This window comes from Cynoglossus semilaevis, chromosome 13, assembly GCF_000523025.1.
Source record: "Cynoglossus semilaevis isolate Cse_v1.0 chromosome 13, Cse_v1.0, whole genome shotgun sequence".
Taxonomy (NCBI): domain Eukaryota; kingdom Metazoa; phylum Chordata; class Actinopteri; order Pleuronectiformes; family Cynoglossidae; genus Cynoglossus; species Cynoglossus semilaevis.
Window position 1 is genome coordinate 20606339 of NC_024319.1, and position 18273 is coordinate 20624611.

General features: G+C 38.8%; 1 protein-coding gene across 7 annotated transcripts in view; it reads left to right on the top strand.

Moving 5' to 3' along the window:
• Positions 1–18273, top strand: part of syngap1b (synaptic Ras GTPase activating protein 1b) — a 91481-nt gene that overhangs the window by 13311 nt on the left and 59897 nt on the right. The window lies entirely within an intron of this gene.

Consider the following 18273-nt stretch of genomic DNA (forward strand, 5'->3'; position numbering starts at 1 on the left):
TCCAGGGCATGGTGGGAATACAGAAATGTTTTTTTTTTCAGCTAAATAGACCTCTTACTTCAGATGATACTCTGTGGATGTGACAAACTTAAACTGCTGACGTCCTGTGTTTGCTTTCACTGAACTTTTAAATCTGGCCTGAGGACCAGAGCAGCAGAAAAAAACTTCTTTCAAGTGTAATTTAGTGGGCATTTCAGTGTTTAATTTTTCTCTTCAGTACATCGGGGACATGTCTGCAGATGTTGCAAAACATTTTTGGGTGATGCCCCGGAACATGTTTGAACTTTACTCGACTTCATGGACTTCAATCATCTCTGCTACCTTAGGCCATCTTTCCTACAATCGTAGTATTCGCAGAGCGACGGAACTAATGCAGTTTGGTGTATCCTTGAAGCCATGACTGTATCGCTGCTTGTATCATGATTCTCAGCAGCAGCAACAGCAGAGATACGGCTCTGCACTGATAAAAGGAATCACAGCTGATCACAGCTGCAGGCAGCTGTTTCCATTCTACCAGTTTGGAACCTCTGGTCTTTTTTCAGTTTGATTGAATTGCATGGAATTGGATTGCTTTGGGAACTACACTTATGCTATAGTTCGATTACCTGGGGCTTGACGTTATAAAATATTTTTTAAATGGGCAGGTCGTCTGAAAAGACAAAGACATTCAGGAGCAGCATTGTTTTTAGATTTGTATTTACAATTTCAAGAAAAAAAACCATTAACAGCATTTGATGTGAATTCAATCCCAGATTCCATCGAGGCCCATACAATAAGTACAGTCGAACCTCAAGATACGAGCTCCTCGACATACGAGTATTATGAGATACGAGCAAGTCTTCGAGCTAATTTTTGCTTCAAGATACGAGTAAAGATTTGAGATACAGACGCCAACGCTAGGTGGCCGAGCACTCGGAGCAGCCCAAGATTTCTTATGGGAAAAAATGATTCGAGATATGAGCACCTCGAGTTACGAGCTCGGTCCTGGAACGAATTATGCTTGTGTCTCAAGGTTCCACTGTACAAGAAAAGAGTGATGTTACGTTGTTGTAGGCAAGCAAGTTGGCGAACAGAACAGATGAAGAGAGCTCTCTAAGTGATGCTTAACCATGGACTGTTTCCTACTACAGCGGATCCTTGACTTAGGTCAGAGTTCCGTTCCTAATGAAGGACAGAAAAGTTCCCTAACAGATAGAAAGCATATGTAGCACGATCCAATATGTAGTGAACAACGTGAATGTACACAAAGCCGTCTTCTGCGTATAGTGCTGCGTGACGACTTATGCGTCCACTCCAAGTGACAAGAAGTTCCCGTGCGAACAAGGTGGTATCACTGCGCGTTGGAACGACGGAACACGACTTTCTTAGTAAATGTAATAAGACAACACTGAGTATAAGTTTTAACTGATAGGTTAAGGCAAGCTGAACCATTCCTTCTGGTGTTCATAGATGGCCATCCATGACATCGATATTTTAGGATTTTACAGAGGCTGCATTGCTGCCAAATTATGATACTTTTTGTCTCTGCAAAAAGAACGTGCTGCCTTAGCACGAAGGCTTTGCAGACACTCGACCAGAAGACTGGAAAGAGTTGATAAATGACCATAAAACAACACTATACCAGCAGGGCAGAATGTGCATCGACAAGGGAGAAAAGCAATATGTCCAGAGGTCCAGCATTTCACTTAAAAGTTTCTTAGAGTTTGATTTTTAGTGATTTTTAGTCTCACAGTAGTGATTTTCATGCATTCTTGTCTGGAGAAGTCGATCATCTCTCAAAACCGCTGTCTAAGTCCTAGTCAACCCTAAACTTTTTTTTTTCCTTGGACTCTGTAACACTAGCCCTCTGTCTTTGCTGCTCCCCCGCCCCCTCTGCTGTTTGTTTAGTCTGACTCAGTCTCTGCGGACCTTCTACAATTGTCCCGCTCACTTTCTCCCTTTTCCTCTATCCTCCACATCTCTGTCTCACTCAGCTATTTTAAGGGCTTCCCTTGCGACATCCTCCGTCTCCGATTCCGTGCCGCCGCCTCTACTGCTGCTACCCCCCCGCGCTCCCAAACTGTTGTGCTGATTCAACTGGATTTTCCTCACTTTCCATACGAGCAGTCTCTGTGGAGGCTCTAACCGAGCGCTGACACATAAGTCTGCATGGCCTAGTTTGACACACAGCGCGGTGACATAGCAGACTCCCTTTATGTGTAAAGGTAAAGGTAAATACGCTCACATGTGTTAATATTCAGGACTACAAACCCTGATGCACTGAAGCCATGAAGGACCATCTGTGTTGCGTACGCACAAAGAGCCAAAAGAGAATATTGAGCCCTGGGCAACTAGTAATTATTAGATCAGCAAAAAAGCAAATGGAGTTTGTCATAAGGTCACAGTCTGCAGGGAACCATGTGACCTATTTTATAAAACCCCTCACACGTAGCATTGAGCTGAAGGACCGTCTTCTGTGTGGTGGGGATGCAGCAAAACTGTCGAGTCACTACAAGAATCAAGTATGTTTGTATGCAAACACCTGCACTGAAACATTTATTGGATAATGTATCTTGAGAGTTCACCCTGCATGGTTCACCTGTCCATCACTCACATATCAACCTAATCCATTTTTTTACAAAATTTGTAAATTGATAGACTCCATGAAAAGCCTTACAGTACCTGGTAAACCATCAGGCTAGTGCAGGATGTGCTTAAGACTTCCTTAGTTCAGTCTCCTCTTTATAGCAGTAGTTTCGGGGGTTCTGTGTCGTGTCAGTGAGCTCACATATTTCCTCCATGCACAAACAGACGAACAAGAGCAGTAAAACGTTTACTGCCCACGGCTCCACCAAAGTACTGCACTCACCCAACAGTTGTTACTCATCAAGTTGAGTCAAAGTTCACCTGTGTACCCAGACAATCACCTAGGGCTGTACTTCGCTCTACCTTTTACAAAAACCACAAGCTCATGACCAACCTTGACCATGGAGTTATTTACCTGTCATTTCTTTCGGGTTGTTGTTATTTTAACACTATATATAAACATTTTTTTAATCTACTCTATTCTTTATTATTTACTATTTATTAGAACTTCAGTGTTTGGGGGGTATAAATTATAATGTCCATGTAATGTTTCTCGATATTTCCCTCTTGGCTGGGGAGGGGACTTCTGGTCATTAAAACCTGAGTCACGTTCATTTTCGCTCAACACCACAGGAGCACAGATGCTATTTATATCATTTCAGGGGCAAAAACAGAACCCAAACGAAAACCAAGGTCAAGTGACATAGTGGTAAAAAACTGAAGTGGGGTCTAGAACTCTATTATCATTGTGTTGTCTAATGAGTCATAGTGTTCATCTGTTCACTGCCCTTGATGAAGCAGGTTAGGGTTACACCTGGTTTGACCCTGAGATGAGAAAAAAAAACCCTGTTTTTGAATTTAATGCCATCCAATGTGCTGCCGGAAGAGGCCTAAAAATGAAAGGCATTAAACACAACAAACCTGTCCAGCCCAACATCGTGCCAAAAAGCACTAATTTAGCCTGAGTAGCTTCTCTGGCCAAATGTACTACTGCAGCTGTAGAGTTTGACCTGTTAAGATTTAAATTTTCTGTGATTTTCAGTACTCATCCAAGTAAATCTGAGAACCTGAACCCTTTTTAAATACTACATTGGGATTGAGAAACCTGCTAGCTATAACGTTAGCTTTTCACGCTGTATTGTATATAATCCAACAAACCAGTCTGGCCCGACGTGACACAGTAGATTATGTATGCGTATCGCAAGCCCATACTATGACAAACATCTCAGTGTCACAATATTTAGTTATTGTACTAATGCAACAAACAGTCAGACTGTCATAACCACTGTCATCATTGGAGATAATGGCAGTAGGATGTGATTGTGCGCTGCAAAATCGAATGGATAAAAACCCAGTTTGTTTCTTATGGAAACAACAGTGTGTCCTGGCACTTTCTGTGCAAATCTAAACAGCTAAATCAGAGCTAACAAAAAAACACAATGATGCCTAATTTCAGGTAATTACACACTAATTGAAATATAATTATAATTGTTATCAAATTTAATTCCTGCCAATACTTCCTATAAAGCCTGCACACGGGTCCTTTTTAAGCATTTAAACATCATTTGTATGTGTTAGCTGTTAGGAAACCAATTCATCAACCTTCATTCATTATTCATGCTTGGAATCATTTCCACTTGATATGGATGAATGGAGACGTTTGACAACAATCCCAGCTGGAAGGCTGATGCAGTCACACACAGATGGATGGTATTGATCACTTATTTGTTGTAAAACTCAGGGACTTGGAAGCCGTTCTACATCACAGTATCGAATGATGCTGATTCATTTGATTTGTTTTTCACGTCACTTCTATATGTCCTTTCTGTTCCAGGAAAAGTGTTCGTAAGTCAATGAGGTAGTTAAGGTCTGTCTGTTGTCCTCATCTGGTGTTGTTGTTAAATATCTAAATTATAAATGACATCTTTGGGCTTTGTGCAGTATTGAAAGTAAAAGGAAAGTAGCTGGACCTTCAATAGTTGGTTTGAGCCCACGTTCCAGGAAAAGTGTTCGTAAGTCAATCAGGTAGTTAAGGTCAAATGAAGACATCAATTTTGCAGGATTTTGATGCAAACATTTGACTTAATTCACATTTAATGAAATATATTCCATGACTGCACAAAGATTCACCTGTTGTTTGTTTTGTTAGGTCACAGACTGACTAAAATTGCTGTTGCCCACTGTCAGTATTTTTACATGTACTTGTGTACATTAACTATGTGTGTTAGCTGTTAGGAAACCAATTCATCAACCTTCATTCATTATTCATGCTTGGAATCATTTCCACTTGATATGGATGAATGGAGACGTTTGACAACAATCCCAGCTGGAAGGCTGATGCAGTCACACACAGATGGATGGTATTGATCACTTATTTGTTGTAAAACTCAGGGACTTGGAAGCCGTTCTACATCACAGTATCGAATGATGCTGATTCATTTGATTTGTTTTTCACGTCACTTCTATATGTCCTTTCTGTTCCAGGAAAAGTGTTCGTAAGTCAATGAGGTAGTTAAGGTCTGTCTGTTGTCCTCATCTGGTGTTGTTGTTAAATATCTAAATTATAAATGACATCTTTGGGCTTTGTGCAGTATTGAAAGTAAAAGGAAAGTAGCTGGACCTTCAATAGTTGGTTTGAGCCCACGTTAATGCCTGAGGTAAAAAAAAAAAAAAGCTCTATGAATCTGATACTGTGTTGTGTTTGTCATGATAATTTGATTGTCCCGGCCCTGGTTATCTCTAAAACTCTCGATGACATGAGTGTGTTATTCTGAATATTGTACAGTTTGACCATCACTGATATGAAATGCAGAGTTCTCTTATTTCCCTTTAATTTCTTTAAATACCTCACCCTTTGTAAAAACCAATTGTGAATCATGGACAGTCACTGGTTTATTTCCATGGCAATGGCAATGAGATTTATTTAATATTCACTGTTACCTTCCATTGTAGTTAAATGCACAGAAGACAAATAGACAGCATTTTACTGTCATTAACCTCCACACAATGCGACGGTAATCTCCATTAATGAATTTGGCTTTTTGTGTTTGGTGTAAATTGACTTCATCAGAATCCTGTCTCCTTTAGAGAGAAACCTTATTATCAGAACGACTTAGCCGCAGGGTGAGAGAACACATGAGAAGAGAAGAAAAGAAAAAAAACGTGGCAGTGCTGTGTGGATTGGTTGTTAACTTCACCTCAATGGATTTCCATCAACAGAGGTTTAAACATGCACAGACCTCTCCTTCGTTTGTCCTTGTAGCACTTTCTTTTCTTTCAAATATCTCTGCTTAGCGGACAGTTGTATAAAGCCAGTTCAGCTGTTTTTTTTTTCTCTTCCCTTTAAATGTGTGACCTTCGTACAGAATCATATTTCTTTTTCTTTTCAAACACATTTTCGTTTAATTTCCTGAAGACGTCAGTATTATGGCAACATGACGACCAATTACAAATGTACCTCTTGCCTTAACTGTCACGCTTTTTTATTTGGTTCTTTCTATCCCATCCTGCATCACGCCTTTTAGCCTTTAACTAGAAAGACAAGGACAAACAGATGTCGCCGCTGACTTAAAGACAAAAAGTACACAGTGAATCTGAAAACTGTACAGTATCTATTTCAGGCTTCCTAAGAGAATTCGAATGAAGCTGCGGCCTCGAGTTTGCTGATTAGCTGATTAGCATTTGAGTTTTGAAATTGGTTCAGCACTCATAACTTATTAACAAATTTCTATATAACCTGTGGTATAACTATAGGCTTTACTGTAATGACCTGAAAGCATTTGCTTATGCAGTAAATACCATTTATATACAGATATACTTGGACTGTGTTTTTGGCTAACAGTTAAGCTCAGCTTTGATCTTAGAGGAAGTTTAAGTTCCGGCTGAACTTTTTTTTACTATTGTTTTTGATGTTTTGTGGTTGCGTTTCCCTCTGCTGGTCAAACCATGACCTACAGCGAATATAAAACCTTAAAGGCAGAATGACCAAAGGCTGTCAAGTAACTAACTAAATATTCCCAAATTTTATATATTTCCAGACTACAAAACATGTCACAATTATCAGTGAACCTTAAAAATGGCTGCACAAAAACTCTTACCCTCTGCCTAACAGTCCACAAGGAACGGCTCCACAGCCGTAACAGACATGTTTACAGATGGATCTCACCGCCGCTATAAAGTTAAGCAGGTTTTTTAAAGTGAAAACTTCAGATTTAATAGTGAATTAGTTCTGTAGTGCCAGAAACATTGCCCCACACATTTACACAGCTCCTCAGACTGGTGGAAAACTAATGAAAACAAATATACCCAGCTACAGTGTGTCTCATTTAAAACAGAATGCATTCCCATTACCAATCGCATCTTGTGGATAGAGCGGTGCTCTACTGATTTAGTTGCTTTTCTAAAGCACCTGAGTGGTTGGCTTTAGGATACAGGTCTAGATTGGGTGATTTCTCATACACTGTCCAGTGGAGCAGAGATAATAAAGTTATGTCTGTTTTTAGGCTTTGTGGCTGCTGGAAAAAAATCCCCAGTGACTTTTGACTTGGATTTATACTTGAAATATCCTTGCCCTAGTGTAGACTGCTACTGTCAGCTTCTGCAAACTTTGATGTTCTGGTTTAAAGTTGTCCTTGACTTGTATCTGTATTTCCTACACTATGTGACTCAGCAGGTTAAAACAAATTCCCCGGACTATAAGTCGCACTTTTTTCATCCTTTGGCTGGGTTTGCGACTTATACTCAGGTGCGACTTATATATTAAAATATATAATTTTACATCTTTATGTTTACACTGACAGCCACTAGAGGGAACTCTAGGCTTGTGTACCAGTATGTGCTACTCCTGTACCACTGAAAAATGTACATGTTCGTTATTTTTACACTGACAGCCGCTAGAGGGCACTGGTGCAACTTATACTCTAGAGAGACTTATGTGTTTTTTATTTTCATTACATATTTTTTGGCTGGTGCAACTTATACTCCGGAGCGACTTATGGTAAATAGTAAAGTAAACACACAATAATCTCATGCACAATATCCAGTGGTGAATCTGACAGACAAGAAGATTTGAATGAATGAGGACGAGCACAGAATTCATGTATTTTCTTTTATATAAAGGTCACTAAGCAGCATCAAAAGCGTTCTGTGTGAATGACCGACTGTGGTCTCATCCCTCCTGCGTCTATTTCGAGACACTCTTTTCTTCATTCCCATCTTCCGTCAGTATCTTTGCCCCATTCTGTCACATCTCATCTGATGTACATCCTGTTGTGCTCGTAACAGGAATGTAATTACCATTCACCCCCGTAGGGCTTAATTTGGACGTGTGTATATGATTTAATCCCATACGTGTACATTGTGTAATCATTTTTATGTAACCTCTTTTAATAGAGAATGAAAAAACAGGCTGAAAATGTATTATTACATCTCACAGGTGGCCAAGCAGCCATCAGCGCTCATTAATTTGCGTGGGTTGAAAATCAGAAAACAGCAGCTCTGCTGGATGTCAGGCCAATGGCTACTGGCCAATAATTCACACAGCAACAGATGAACATATATCTGTATTCTCTAGCTGTTTAGTGCTGTTAAATTTAGTGGGATAGTCAAGGGGATTGATAAAGTGGACTGGAATACTGAAAGGCTATGTAGCTGCAAAGACAACAATGACAAAAGAGCTTTCCCTGAGTTTTTCAAGAGGCTATCAGGAGGGAGACTATTATTCTCTGGCTAAACAAAGAAGAATAAAGAACAAGATATGTACCAGGATCTGGCGCCTTACTTTTCTTAAAGAGCTGTGTTTTGTCTTATTAACTTAATGAATACTTTCATGTTAAATTAGGCCTAAAATATAGTTGAGGATTGAAATAAATATTCCCCAGTGTATCCTATGGGACATTTGAAGACTGATGATTAGGCTCAGGCCTTTAACCTAAACATCACTATAAAATAGAAATATATAGATCATGACAGAATTGACATGTGTGAGTTTTATGTGAGTGACATAGGGAAGATTGTAGCAGGTTAGGGGGATAAAGGACTGGTATAGTTTTACTGAATAAAGTTGTAGGACTGTCTTAATCCTGCAACCTTTTGGATAAAAGAAACATTATTGAAACAGTTGAAGAGGGGAGGATATGAATGAGATGAGGTTTATCTGAGATAACCCTGTTAGTCCGCTGCAGTGATCCTGGTGTAAGAACAGGTCTGGTTTTATACCCGATAAGACGACAATTTCAGGAAAATCTTTACTAATTGCATATTGTAGGAAAGAACCCAGCCTGTCTTGACCAAGAGACGATCGACTTTTTTCTTGGGATTCTGATTTAGCTTTGATAGTTTTACCCACCATATGGGTATTTGACCTTTGTTTTTGCATGAAAAGAGTTAGAGGAATACACTACTCTAACATCTGTGTTCCTGTCTTTTGTCCTATTAAGAAAGTTTAAGCAAAAAACATCTGTCTTTGTCTGTTGAGTGTAAGTTGTTGTCATTAATCTTTGCAGATATTTGAATCTAAAAGTCTGGGATACAACTCTAGACTGTTTGTGTTGCAGTAAAACATAAAATGTTGTTTTTGTCAATGTTTTGCCTTTTTTTTTTTTGAGTTATTTTTACAGTACGTTATGTAATGTGACATTTATTCTCTTTCCTTCTTGTAAGTGGTTTCAAACCTGTCCTGCTAACTGGACTGAACCCACAGTCTGACTGTGAATCCACTCGCCTGGTTTATTTCTGCTTTCGCATGATTATGTGACTGGAGCCTTGCACACATCCAGATTCAGCTTTGATCTCAGGTACTTTGGTACAGCTGACCTTTAAATCTGAAGTATTCATTTGCAGTTAAAGAAGCTGAAACCATCAGACTTCACTCTCTTCTCTTCTCCCATCAAAAGCAGAAAATCACACTTTAGCTTGAAAGAAGCCAGCATGCAGCAGTTTGTGGGCTGACAATCTGCCAGGCCTGTAGATGCCCTTGTTACATTTCAAACTGAAAACCTCAGATACTCCACACTTGAAAGTGTTATTCGGAGCTCTTAGCTAAATCCTGTGACCGTCCTTCTTATACCGACTTGGGACTCGCAGGGAGACGTGTCATTCACTGTCTCTGTAAATGAGGGTCACCCCTCAATGATGATGTATATTTTAATAGTAAAACTATAACGTTCTCTAAAAGTTCTGCAGAAGATCATGAAAAGTCAGTTACTTTTAGAATACCTTTATCCTAAAGTCCCATCGAGATCACTTTAGCTAGTGATTCCCAACCACTTTGCCGTAGCAAATTAGTATACCATGGAAAATTATCCAGTATTTTTTGTCACAAGAACTACGAATTATTTACTGCTAATAATGTGTCTCCAGTCATCTATGCAGTCTTTCTTCAATTCCTGTCAGTATATCAGCATTATGTTTGGGTGTAAATTTGTGAAAAATGAGTTTGATTTGAATTTAGAGTCTATTACAGTATGATATAATTCAACATTATTAGCTGCTTCTCCGTTCTTCCGCTGAAAGATAAGAGTTCATTTCAAGTCTTTTCTACCACATTGTCCTTCATCAGTGTGCTGCAGCAGTAGTGTCAGAGTCGGTGTTTTCAGGGTGACTCTTTAGAAACCCAGTCATTCAGTCAGCGGGAAAAATTAAAATCCTCCAAAGCCTAAGCTTCTGTTTGGGGAGAGATCTGCTGAATCATCTGACTTTCGCCCTGAATAGTGAATGAATACAGATGGTGTGCAGCTTGTCAGGCTTTTGATGGACATGAACACAGAGGAAAAAAACAAGTGTGAAGCTGAATGTCTGCTTGGCTGGAGCTGTGCACTGTCTCACTAATTCTGCATTGATGTGCTGGAAGAGGGAATCAGCCAGGTGGTAACCCTTTTTTCAGGTCTGTGGAGGATAAAGGCTGTGCAAAAATGCAGTTGAATGACTTTGTCTGCCGGAAGAAAAGAGGCTCAAACACATGGTTAAACAAAACTGCAAAGGTAACGCTTCACAGTGGCAAAATCTGAGGTGTTCTGAAGACAAGCCCAGAGTCAGTGTGTAGACTATATCATGCACTCCTCCAGTGGTGTTTAGTTGCAGAAAGTGGGACAGATTATCTTCTTTTACTTTATATTCGCAGCTAGGTTTGGTTTGTTCAGCACTTTAAAGGCAACATTTCCAAGGCACTTTGTTGTTCATATATCACACATTTTTCCAGAACAGTTTATTTATGAGGCAGAGTAATATTTATATGGGGAGGCCCATATGCTAACATACAACTTTACATCTTGATTCCACATTTATACAGTAATAATATTTTTATGGACTACGGTATAGACACATTTAATGTTAGTTAATGGATAAATACATTATAGCGAACAATTAGCCAAGAAAGTTATTTAACAATAAACAATAAAATAAACAATTAATTTAACTTATTTTATGCTTGAATCGAGAATCTTGATTACGTAAATTCAACATCAACTCAGTCTTAAAATGGCTTTTTTTTCTTTCTTTTTTTATTTGTTTCTGTCTTTCATTTTTAGCATCATCTGTAAAAACAAAGAAAAAGGCATAAATAAGTCATCACTCTCTGTTCCATCCAGTAATGAGAAAAACTTTGTTTTTCTGAAATTTAATCTTATTGTTGTTTTCTTCAAGAGATTTTTTTTTGTCTCACAGCAGCTTAATGTTTTATTGTAGATGAGATTTTGAGTCAAATTCTGCAGAGGAGCAGAGGCTTCAGGGTAACAGACCTTGATTTGGAACGTAATTCCAGATCATCAACAGATTTCCTAAATACTGGAACTGGAATAACCAACTTGAGGATTGGTTTACCATGCCCTGAGTGGAGCAGTATTTGATAGAAATAAGTTTTAGCTCATCTTGTCTTCAGTCGGGGGTCCATGACCTTTTGCACGTTCTTGGAGGAACTGCAGGGGGTCGTGAAAGTGTTGGTTGATTAGACTTTTTTTTTTTTTTTGATTTGATAAAATTTACATATCAGACTTTGTGAACTGTTTGAATAGCTTACGGCTAAATATAAAATAACGAGGTTTAAACACGGCTCTAGGCCAAGTTTAGTATAAAACATCATATTAGACTTCTATTACTATGTTTCAGTTTGAACAGTCGGGGGTCTGTGCTCCGTGCTGCCATTAGATTGGACTTCCTTTACCTGAGGAACATTGAAGGACCCTGATCTAAAATAATAATAACCAGTATGGTAGAAAATGATAGAGTAGAAAAGATAACAGAGCAAAAGGGTTTTTATGCAAATCCAAATGTAAATAGAATAGTTATGCAACGTGGACTGAATGATAGACCTGGTGGGCCGCTGTGATGTAATGGACGGCTTTAATATAAAACATTAACAGCGTGCATTGACGGGAAAAGCTCTGTCTAGTCTTAAGTGAGACCTGCGTTTGAGTGACAGGCCACCGGCCTCAGCAGCCACCAGGGTCTTCTTCTACAGCCTTTAGTCAGCTCTCTTTTTGGTATACACACACACTCGCACGTGTGTCCTGTCCAACAAAACCGTCTCCCCCCACTACGTCTTAAAGGATTTAAGGAGTTTCTCTGTACTTGATCACCCAACACTGTCACGTCGACGTTCCTGTATTTGTTCTTGGGCGGTTTGGCGTGGATTCAGCGTCACAGTAAAGGCTCCATACATTTGTGTTGTGCTTTGATGCGTTTTGATGTCACACATCCATTGATTTCTGGTACTGGTGCCTCTGATGATGACAGATTCTGACAGTTCTTTCCTGAGACTCAACATATTTATCTCCACAGTAATTCACTGATGTGAAAAGTAAGGGATCCGTGTAGATGATGATGATCTGCAGCAGTGTTTTCCAGTGTTTTTTAAACACTGTCACTCTGAAAAATTCCCTGAAAAGAAAACTAATACAGATCATTTACTCGATTTTACTACATCCCATTTTGTTTGTTTTTAATTTAAACTTTGTTTGTCCTTTTAACCAGATATGTGCTGATTGCAGTCTGATTCAGCATTTCAGATGTATTTTTTGGTTAGTGTGACCTGTGTTGTTCCTCGACATAAAATGTAATTTTCATATCCATTTTTATAGAACGTTTCCAACCAGACGGCGCTCAGTGACAGGTTACTTTTCAGTTCAATGATTTTTAAAATAAAGTGTCGGTGACTGGAATGAATTACTCAATAAAAATGTGTTCCTGTTCACCCGACTGTCTGACAAATAAAATCTAGCACAATAGCTCTGTACCAGCAAAACAAAAATATTTGCAGTTTATATTATTTTTGCACAGACTTAAGAACAGAATAAGAACAAGGCACAATCTCATCGTTCCCCAAGTATCCCTTCTTTTATGTCTTTGCACATTTCATTCAAATTTTTATTTAATCACCATTATTCTTTTTATGAATATGCTGATGTAAACACCTTCATTCTTTTTTGTTTGTTTTTTTTTATTTGGTCTAAGAATTTCCTTTTAACCAGTTTCAATTGAAAACACCTTGTTTTCTTGGTGACCAGATGAACCAGACAGGCAGGCTGTCACACCTGCACTCACACACCAAACCAAACCAATCATACTTGTGCTCTTCTAACACTCCCCTAACCTGGAAAGCTGGTAGTCAGGTTGTGATTTTACTTCTTTTTTTTTTTTTACCAGTACACTTATTCATCGTAAGCAGACGCCCCACAGAACCAGCCTTGTACCAGCACATACTTACTGTCAAATTTTAAGGGTTTTTTGCAGGTACAAGATTGTCTTTGAAAAGCTGCCCTACATTTTACCCCAGTGTTATTTTTTACCTTTTGTGTGCCGTTCTATTCCAGGGCAGACAATTCATGGTAAATGCACCGACTCGAAGTTAAATTCAAGGTCTCTTAAATGACTGAACCATAAATATAGAGCACTATCTGCATTTGCATTTAGAAAAACAATAACACACCGGCTGTTCCAGGTTTGTTTGTTCTTTGTATGACTGGAGTTTATTTGAACTTGACTCTCGACTCCATCTCAGGTCCTAACAGGAGCAGAAACAGCTACTGGCTGATTGAACTTCTAATCTATGCAGAAACTCAAAGAGTGACGTCCCACGGCTAATGAATATTGATGAGTGGATCAGTGTGATTCTTATTCCCGACTCTTCCTCCCACTGAGTTTTCAAGTGCTAAGTTAAAAAAGGTTGTGACCCCTCTGCAGTAATATACAGCAACCAGACGCCTGAGACTGAGACTGAACTGAGCAGTAATATACAGCAACCAGACGCCTGTCAGCTGCTTCTCTCCAGATACTGTTGGATTTGGAGAATTATTCATGCAGTACTACTACAGTAACTTTTTGCTTTGGTAAAGTTGGAGTTCATGTGATACAAGGGAGACTGAACACCTGATGGAGATTCAGAATGACACAGTAACAGACTAGATAAGAGTAAAAAAACACTTCAAATAGTACAATAACAACAACTACAAAATGTAGAAATGGAATTAACACCCTTGCACTAGAATGACTACAAACATAGAATGCTAATTAAAGCTACACAGTAAATAGAACTATATAAAGAAAATGAGATACAAAACATTTTTTTAGAGGAGAATAAAATATTGTTACAAAAAATAAAGATTTAAAAGACAATAACACCTTAAAAATGAATTAAAAAAAGTTACTACGAGGTGAACAAGGGAGCTCGAAGAGGTAGCATTTGCGTTAACAAAGCCATATCAACGTGGTTCAGTTGATTCAATTGGTTCAATTGGTGCCTTTACCCTGCAGTTACTGTAGGTCAAAATATACAGTTATATACCACACTGCCAGATATTCGTGAAACAGTCTTTAATTTGAAGCCAAGATAGATGTAAAAAATATATAGGAAGTGACAGAAGAGTAAAAATAGAGCAAGGGGGAAGGAGGAGAGGAATACGGCTGCAGGGACAGAGTGATCAGTACGACAACAGTCGTCACTCCAGAGGAAAAACTGTGGTGACTTAACAAAAGGACAGTTGAATATAATATGACACAGACAAGCTAATAACACATGGCCATAAATATATAAGCTACTGCGGTGGTGTTCCAGTAGCCGCAGCTTTGGAAACTAATGCTAATGTGTGAGGGTGAGAAACATTATCCAGATGAAACATCCTACTTTTCACAGCCACATACTGTGAGCTCTCGTTCTGCACCGATTTCAAAAGCTTGACCTCGTCCACATAATGCCCGTCCTCGTCTGTCCTGATTTGCTTTTTGTTGAAGGACCATGAAGAGGGACGTCAGACCAAAGTGACCACAGGGACTGTTGATTGGCCGAGATCTTTGTTACAGCAAAAATAAGGCTTTTAGTGGTGACTTTTTATACAATAATTATACCTTTAGGTAACAATCCATTCACAATTGATTTTTCATATGAAATTCAAATAAGGAGAATCTATTTTGATAGCTAAGTAATGATATTTACAGACACAACTGTTTCTTTGATTGGCTTCTATGCCTCTAAGGAAGTAAAAACCTGAAAAATGTGTTTTGTTTTTTTGTCTTCCCTAGCGATTATCTCAACACAACACATTCTGAGATTAATAATTTATATGTAGCTGTAATGTGCAGTATTTCCATATTATCTTAATGCAAATCACTTTTTTATATTAAAGGGAATACGTAGAAACCATCAGCGGCACCGTCTAACTCTGGGATTCTGTCATCTTGTACATTATGCACGTTAACAAAATCCCTTTAAAAGAAAATCAAAAACAGCCTTTGTTGTCTTCATCAAACTGAGACTTTCCTCCTTATATATTTATTTTTATTCTGAAGTAAAGAAATGCATCCTCCGTTTCTTGGTGAATGTTTGCCTTTTTTTCTGTCCTTTGACTTTTTATACCTCTATTTTTTGGACGCTGGAATAAGAACCACAGGAAACAAATAGCCAATTGTTGTTATTTAAATGTTCAGGGAGAAAAACAACTGCTTTAGGTAAGATTGACTTAATCTGTGACCTGAATCAGCCACTGTCTCCCTTGGATGGTGCATTGGTAAGTCTAGTGCATCACAATGCCACGAACTGACTGTTTTATCTGAAGAAAATGCATCCACAATGTGTCTGGAATGAAATGAAAGAGCAGCAGTTGAGTAAAGTTTTATTTGGCAGCAAATAGAAATAAAAAATAAGAACCTGAGTGGGAAAAGAACGGAAACCTGTTTGGTTTTTGTTCAGAATACAGTGGAACCTGGAGATACGAGCATAATCTGTTCTTTAGAACCTGGAGATACGAGCATAATCTGTTAATCTGTTGTGTAAATCTTTTGTAGATTAGATAGAGATAGAGATAAGAGAGATTTTAAATTACTAAAGATTTCCCAGACTTTGCATCTTTTTTCGTATGAGCATATGAGCGTTCGTACGAACTAAAACAAACGTCATCTAAAAGTCGGCTAAAATGCTAAAATGCTTTAAGCCTTTTCTACGCCATCTATTGGAGAAATGCAGGCATTGGAGAGAAAAGGCAGGCGTATAATAGTAATAGAAATAAATAACATGATTTGGACAAGTTTGGCGGCCCGGATTAAAAAGCCAAACCAGCTGCATCTGGCCCCCGGGCCGTAGTTTGCCCATGCCTGATCTACACACAGGTGGAGGCAGGAGAGATGGTAAAGGGAACAAGAGGGAGGAGTAGATAATAAGAACAAAATGTAGACATTTATGTAAAGCCAATGTTTAGTTTGTATTAACAGTATAAGATAAAGCAGAATACATTTACAAATATTGAAATTCAACGTAGACCACACACTGTGCGAGCGTTTTGGCGACAGTCGAGAGAGGAGAAAAAAGTGCATTTTAACAGGAAGAAATCTCCAGGAGAGAGAAAGGGGGTGTGGGGAGGAGGGAGGTTAGCAGAGGGGAGGGAGCAGACGTACCACCCTATAATCAAAGAAGCTGTCAAAGTGTAGTAACAGTGTAGTTTTCCGAAGAACTTTGTCATTAGAACAGGAAGCTGTGAGGTGAAGACAGTGACGAGGGGAGAGAATGAAGTGACAGGGTTAGCGTCAGAGCTGGAACTGATGTGGGAGTGAAATTGACAATGAAAGACCAACCAAATCAGTGGGTCAGCAACAATAAGTGGTGATGGCTGATTTATATTTTTAGTTGATGTTTAGTTGCTGTGTAAGCTGTAGAATAGGTGAAGATGTACGGAAAGGAGTGAAAATGAAGTACTTTACTTTGAGATAGAGCGAATGGAGGAGAACGGTGTTGTCAGGCCAACACCAGCTCTGTGTCTCACTGTCACCTCAAGGCTCTGTGCTGATGTACAATCTCTTTTACCCAGGAGTAAAAGGATGTGTGTGCGTGTGTGTGTGTGTGTGTAAAGCCTCACTCCGCCACACAGAAATCTAAGTTTAGCCCTCATTTTTGCAAACCTCCTTCCTTCTATTTTCTCCCCTCCTCCAACGTATTTTCCATATGCACCTGTTTCCGTAAATTAAACTTTGAGGGAAACATGAAAGAGGAAGCGATAGTTTCCTTCCAGAAACGACTGAACTACACACAACTTAACACTGTCTTCTTAGCAGTGCTTCTTCTCCTGTAAATGTGTGGGTGAATGTGACAAAGACGGCACATTGTTGTGTGTTCAAAGCATACGTGCGTGCTACTGTTGCATCACACCTTACAAAACATTGTCCTTTGAAAGAAAAAATCTCTACATACTTGTTGCTTTTGACTCCTTAGGTTCGGTTTGGTTTCGCTGAACATCAGCAGTGGACTTTTTTCACTAATCCTAAAGGTGTTTTCTAAGCTATTCACCTTTAGCTGTTGCTGGTCCAACCTATCTTGTCTATTATTATCTAACTCAGTGGTTGTCAAACGTTTTTGGTCATTCCCCACTTTGAACAATGTCATATTTAATAATGAATCAAAATCAATCATACAACATAATACAAAGTTAAAAAGGAGAAAATAAAAGTGCACTTGTGCCGTCATCTTGAAATCTCCCCACCTGTCATGGCTCTGTTTCCCGCCCCAGACTTTGAGAAGCTCTGATCGAACATGTTACATTTTTTTTAACACTTTTGACATTGGATGTCCAATATGAACTTTTTGCCGATATTGTCCAAACACCTAATGTCTATACAAACAACTGTATGAGTATGAGATTAAATAAGTGAGCTGCAATGCTGCCATCTAGTGACTTTCACTTTAATATACAGCTGTTTTTCCCCAAAACAATTTTTAGGGCACACATCATTTTGCCAAACCCAGGCATTGTGTGATCGGGTTTACAAAATCTGATAAAGATTCTTATAGATATTACATAAATCTTGTTGATATCTTTTGGGGGTTTTTTAATTATTTTTTCGCGTCACTGTAAATGTCCCCATTGCGCGACAAATGAGGGACTGAATTATTATTATAGTATTTTTACATTTTTTGATCTGCCCCCCTTCAAAATGTTCTAACGGCACTGACGGCTTTTTTGTGTTCATCTGTGGTTTCTCTATATTAAACTGTTTTACCTAGAGGTCCAATGTCCTGAAGGCAGTGTTTGGCTGCACTGGCAGATTTCTCTCCCCTTATATGAGGTTATAAATTCTCCATCCTAACATTTCAAATGCCTGAAGATCATTTTGTTGTGACTTGGTGCTTCACAAATAAAACTGATCTGATTTGAGCCACTGTCACCTTGTATAATTCTGTGGTTGGTTCTGGTGATTTGAGTCTTCAAAGCCTCTAATCGGATTTCGCCAATG